A 6848-nucleotide genomic window follows, 5' to 3' on the forward strand; every position below is an offset into this window, starting at 1 on the left:
GATCCTTGGACTTCCATCCACAGCTACTACTGAACCATTGTTGGGATTTGGACTGCAGACTGTAAGTCATCAATAAATTCCTTTACTATATAAAGCATATCCGTAAGTTCTGTGACTCTAGAGAACCCTGACTAATACACCCTGTATGTGACCAAGGGGCCTCTCTTCCCAATGATGGCCGACTAGGCCATCTTCTGCTATATATGCAGCTAGAAACATGAGTTCTGGGGGTACTGATTAGTTAATATTGTTGTTCCACCTATAGGGTTACAGACCCCTTCAATTCCTTGGGTAATTTCTCTAGCTCCTCCATTGGGGTCTCTGTGTTCTATCCTATAGATGACTGTGGGCATCCACTTGAGAGGATTTTCTTTTCTGATCCCATCTATTTGGTATTCTATAGGCTTCTTGTACCTTTATGGCCATCTCTTTCTTTAGGTTGGGGAATTTTTCTTCTATGATTTTGTTGAAGACATTTTCAGGTCCTTTGAGCTGGAAATCTTCATTCTCCTCTCTTCTGATTATTCTTAGATTTGGTCTTTTCACTGTGTCCAGAATTTCTTGGATGGTTTTGGTTAGGAGTTTTTTACATTTTGAATTTTCTTTGACAGTTGTGTCAATCTCTTTTACGATATCTTCTACACCTGATTTTCTCTCTTCTATATCTTGTATTCTGTTGGTGATACTTACATCTGTAATTCCTGGCCACTTTTCTAAGTTTTCCATTTCCAGGTTCGCATCCATTTGTGTTTTCTTTATTGTTTCTACTTCCACCTTTAGGTCTTGGATTGCTTTATTCAATTCCTTCACCTGTTTACTTGTGTTTTCCTGTATTTCTTTCAGTGAGTTACTGATATCTTCCATGTGTGTGTGTGTGTGTGTGTGTGTGTGTGTCAAAAATAAAATTTATTATAAAAACTTGCAAATAAACATATCATATCCGAATATTAACTGGATCCAAAGCATATGCAACTCAATGAACTTCTATACTGTTAGAATTGGAATCTGGAGTGGACAATCTGGAGCTTCACATTCAATTTACACCACCAACACCCCCCCAATTACATAACAGAATTAGATCTAGAAAAACAATTAGTTTTATATCCTTCCACAACTTGTATCTGTAACCTGTATCCAGTCCTTCCTCATCCCCTTGTATTTGCCTGTCTTGTTTTCTCTCATCATGTTATTCTGTACCCACTTGTACACTTATTTACACATAAATACAAGCTAACAGCTAGATCCCACACACAATGGAGAACATTCAACATTATACATTCTTAATGCATCTAGGTCCCTCTCACAAAGGAGAACATTTAATATTAAATATTGTGAATGTGTCTAGATTCCAAACATGATGGAGAACATTCAGTGTCATACATTCTGAAACTGTCCACTTTTCCTGCAGATTTGTAAAGCTTACTTTTTCTCTGTGCTCACCAGTACTCATATGTGCTTTTTTATATCAATTCACCTGTTGATGAACAACTAGGTTGATTCTAGTATTTTTCTATAGTAAATAAACATGGGACAAGGTGCATATATCTCTATGATATAGTGTGTTTTCTGGGTATATGTGAAAACATTAAATAGTTGGTCACAAGGTTATTCTATCTTTAATTTCTTTAGAAATATATAAACATATTTCCACAATGGCTGTATTAATTTGCATACCCACAAAGTGAGCAAGTGTACCTTTCTCTCTACACCCTCTTTAACACTTGCCCTCAGATTTGCTGATGACATCCATTCTGAGGTGGCATCTTAGAGCATTTTTAATTTGCATTTGCATGGTATCTGGGGATATTGATGCATTTGAAATTGGTTATTGTTCATTTGATTTCTTTTATTATTTTTGAAAACTGTCTATTCACTTGCTCATTTGTTGGTTGGCAGTTTTATTCCCTTAGCATTTATTTTGTGTCATAATTATAAAGAAATTTCAAATTCCAAGATTAGAAAACTATTCTCCGAAAAAGAAAATTATTTTGAAATACATTATTTCATTATGTAATGTTTTATATGTTTACATTTCAATTTACTATAACATTTATATAGGAAACTACCCTTTTCCAAAAGGAATTTTCCAATGTTACTTACTTAACTATATCTTCTTTTACCAAATGAAATAGTACATTTTCTATAATAAATTTACATGAAGACTAGGCAAGTGTTTGGATTTTACATATTGACCTGTGGGTCTGTTTACTATCATACCTTCGAGGAGAGTCTTGGGTTTTACATTAGAGTAGAATGTAGACATATTTTAATCATCCAGTTCCTGTTTTAGTCATTATCATAAAGATATAGTTATGATCGTCATCTTAACTTGCAAAGGGCTTTCTTTCTTATTTTGTAGAACATGATTTTAATATTTTCAACTGATACTATTCAACAGACAGAATAATTACTTTAATAAATATTTCATTGTTATGTTTCTCTTTTCATTTCTGATTTTATTAATTTGGATACTGTCTCTGTGCCCTCTGGTTAGTCTGGCTAAGGGTTTATCTATCTTGTTGATTTTCTCAATGAACCAGCTCCTGGTTTTGTTGATTCTTTGTATAGTTCTTTTTGTTTCTGTTTGGTTAATTTCAGACTTGGGTTTGATCATTTCCTGCTGTCTACTCCTCTTGGGTGTATTTGCTTCTTTTTGTTCTAGAGCTTTCAGGTGTGCTGTCAAGCTGTTAGTGTAAGCTCTCTCCAGTTTCTTTTTGGAGGCACTCAGAGCTGTGAATTTTCTTCTTACCACTGCTTTCATTGTGTCCCATACGTTTGGGTATGATGTGTCTTCATTTTCTTTAAATTCTATCAAGCCTTTAATTTCTTTCTTTATTTCTTCCTTGACCAAGTTATCATTGAGTTCAGCTTCCATGAGTATGTGTGTTTTCCATTGTTTTTGTTGGTATTTAAGACCAGCCTTAGTTGTGGTCATCTGATAGGGTGCATAGGATTATTTCAGTCTTCTTGTATCTGTTGAGGCCTGTTTTGTGACCGACTATATGGTCAGTTTTGGAGAAGGTACCATGATGCGCTGAGAGGAAGTTATATTCTTTTGCTTTAGGATGAAATGTTCTATAAATATTTGTTAGATCCATTTGGTTCATAACTTCTGTTAGTTTTACTGTGTCTCTGTTCAGTTTTTGTTTCCATGATATTTTCATTCCTGAGAGTAGGGTGTTGAAGTCTCTCACTATTATTGTGTGGGGTTTGATGTTTGCTTTGAGCTTTGGTAAAGTTTCTTTTATGAATGTGGGTGCCCTTGCATTTGGAGCATAGATGTTCAAAACTCAAAGTTCATCTTGGTAGATTTTTCCTTTTACCAGTATGAAGCGTTTTTCCTTATCTTTTAAAATAATTTTTGGTTGAAAGTTGATTTTATTTGGTATTAGAATGTCTATTCCAGCTTGTTTCTTGGGACCATTTTCTTGGAAAATTGTTTTCCAACCTTTTACTCTGAGGTAGTGCCTGTCTTTGTCACTGAATTGCATTTCCTATATTCAGCTCAATACTGGGTCCTGTTTATGTACCCAGTCTATTAGTCTATGTCTTTTTATTGAAGAATTGAGCCCATTGATATTAAGAGATATTAAGGAAAAGTGATTGTTATTTCCTGTTGTGTTTCTTGTTAGAGGTGTAATTATGTTTGTGTGGCTATCTTCTTTTGGGTTTGTTGGAAGATTACTTTATTCCTTTTTCTAGGATGTAGTTTCCCTCCTTGTGTTGGAATTTTCCATTTATTATCCTTTGTAGGGCTGGATTTGTGGAAAGATATTGTGTAAATTTGGTTTTGTCATGGAAAGTCTTGGTTTCTCCATATATGGTAATTGAGAGTTTTGCTGGATATAGCTAGCATTTGTGTTCTCTTAGGGTCTGTATAACATCTGCCCAGGATCTTCTGTTTTTCGTCGTCTCTCGTGAGAAATCTGATATAAATCTGATAGGTCTGCCTTTATATGTTACTTGACCTTTTCTCCTTACTGCTTTTAGTATTCTTTCTTTGTTTAGTGCATTTGTTGTTTTCATTATTATGTGACAGGAGGAATTTCTTTTCTGGTCCAGACTATTTGGAGTTCTATAGGCTTCTTGTATGTTCATGGGCATCTCTTTCTTTAGGTTAGGGAAGTTTTCATCTATAATTTTGTTGAAGATACTGGCCTTTTGAGTTAGGAATCCTCACTCTCTTCTATACCTTTTATCTTTAGGTTTGGTCTTCTCATTGTATCCTGGATTTCCTGGATGTTTTGGGTTAGGAGCTTTTTGCATTTTCTTTGACTGTTGTGACAATGTTTTCTATGGTATCTTCTGCCCCCGAGATTCTCTNTTCTATCTCTCATATTCTGTTGGTGATGCTTGCATCTATGACTTATGTTCTCTTTCCTAGGTTTTCTAACTCCAGGGTTGTCTTCCTTTGTGATGTCTTTATTGTTTCTATTTCCATTTTTAGGTCTTGGGTGGTTTTGTTCCTTTCCTTTGCCTTGTGTTTGATTGTGTTTTTCTGTAATTCTTTAAGGGATTTTTGTGTTTCTCTTTAAGGACTTCTAGCTGTTTACCTGTGTTCTCCTGTATTTCTTTTAAGTTATTTATGACCTTCTTAAAGTCCTCTATCATCATCATTAGAAGTGACTTTAGATCTGAGTCTTCCTTTTCCGGTGTGATGGTGTACCCAGGACTTGCTATGGTGGGAGAATTGGGTTCTGATGATGCCAAGTAACCTTGGTTTCTGTTGCTTATGTTCTTATGCTTGCCTCTAGCCATCTGATTATCTCTAGTGCTACCTTCCCTCCCTATAACTGACTGGAGACTGTCCTTCCTTTGATCCTGGTTGTGTCAGAACTCCTCAGAGTTCAGCTGTCTGTGTGATCCTCTGATTCTGTGATCCTGTGATCTTGAGCACCTAGGGTGTCAGAGCTCCTGGAAGTGACCTGAGACCCTGGTGTAACCAAGCTCCTGTGATCCTGGAATCCTGTTATCCTGGGCATGTTAGAGCGCCTGGGAATGGAGCTTCTTCTGGATATTGTGGGACTGGCTGAAGATTTAGTGCCCAAGGTCTGCTCAGGCACAGGCCCAGACTGGAAGGAACCTGTGCCCCTGGTCAGGTGGAGTTCCTGGGTGCCTGGGTTCCACTGTTCCCTGATACTTCCTGTGTTGGGGCAGATGTTGTGTCCTCCTCAACTTTGATCCTATGATCCTGAGCATGTTAGAGTGCCTGGGAGGGGAGCTTCCTCTGGATGTTGTGACACTGGCTGTGGAGTTCGTGGCCAAGGTCTGCTCAAGACACCAGCCCAGACCAGAAGCAATATCCTCTTTAAAGGACTCTATTATCTTCATGAGAGTGGATTTTATGTCAGCTTCCTCATTTTCAGGTGTGTTGTTGTATTCAAGGCTTACTGTGATGGGAAAAATGGGTTCTGATGATGCCCATGTATATTACCTTCTGTTGCTTATGGTCTTGCACTCGCCTTTTACCATCTGGATACTCCTAGTGTTTGTTGTTCTGGGTGACTGGAGTCTGCCTCTTTTGTCCCTGGGTTGCTTCAGGTCTCCTGATAGGCCTGCAGCCTTGGCTGTAGCAGATACCTGTAGGGCCTTCCAACTGGGGGCTCTTGACAGGGGCAGAGAAACTGATGATCTGTTGTCCTGGCTGCAGTAGATCTCCTGGGAGGCCTTCAGATGGTTGGGTCTAAAGTGGAGCATTCAAGCTGTGGTCCACCTGCCCTGATTGCATTTGATCCTCAACTGCTCTGAGTGCAGTGGGTCCTCTAGGATGGGTCAGGATATGGTGTCTTCATGTGAACAGACCAGCTAAGAGTCTGCCTCAGCAGAAAGGACCAGGAGGAAGGGGCAAAAGGGACAGAAGGGGAGTGCTATTTGGGAGAGCTGGGGTTTTGGTGGGTGATGGGTCCCAAGTCCTCTGGACTCCCAGCAGCAGTTCTGGGACTCCTGAGGAAGGGAGTTACCAGCTGCTCTGAGAACAGCTCTAGGATGGATCAGGATATGGTGTCCTCACTGAGGCAGAACACTCAAGAGTCTGCCCCAGCAGAAAGGACTGGGCAGCAGAAGGGAAAAAATTATGTACTGCTTTTATCAAAGACTTCAGAGCCAAAAAAGCCTTTCATCTCTCCAGAGAAAACTGAAATACATAATTCCCTTCTGTGTCTAAATTTTCCAAAATGTAGATTTGCATAATATAATAGTATGTAAAATGGATAGATTGCTGTTACTTCAGAAATTAAAATTAAAATTCTTAATTCTTAATTTCCTCTAATTAAAAAAAAGCTATACTGATGCTCATTGATTAACATCTGGCTACTGAGATACTATGTACCTGTAGCTCTTCATAGAACACCCCTACCATAACAGTAAAAACAAAAAGGCAGATGGATCCTACAGGAAAGTTCAGGGTCTAACTAATAAATGATGCATAGGTTCTGACACACTCTGTTTTCCAATCCTTACACCTTCTTGTTCACAGTATTAGACCTGAAGGATGTTTTCTTTTATATTTGTATATACTCAGATTCTCAATTCCTATTTGCCCCCATACAGTTTATTCAACACCTTTCCTAGACTGTGTTACACTAGAACTTTTGTAAGTCTTTACCTTTTTGTATACACCCGAGGCAAATACTTGTCTTAGTTAACTTCAACTGTCAACCTAACACCACCTGAAGTCATCAGAGAGGAAAGACTCCATTAAGAAACTTCCTAGATCAGATTTCCCTATGGACATATCTGTGGTTACACAAATAGGACCCAACATTTTGCTGCTTGCAGGAAACCCACCTCAGAGAAAAGGATAGACATTACCTCAAAGTGAAAGGCTGGAAAACAATTTTCCAAGCAAA

This window comes from Mus pahari, chromosome X, assembly GCF_900095145.1.
Source record: "Mus pahari chromosome X, PAHARI_EIJ_v1.1, whole genome shotgun sequence".
NCBI lineage: Eukaryota > Metazoa > Chordata > Mammalia > Rodentia > Muridae > Mus > Mus pahari.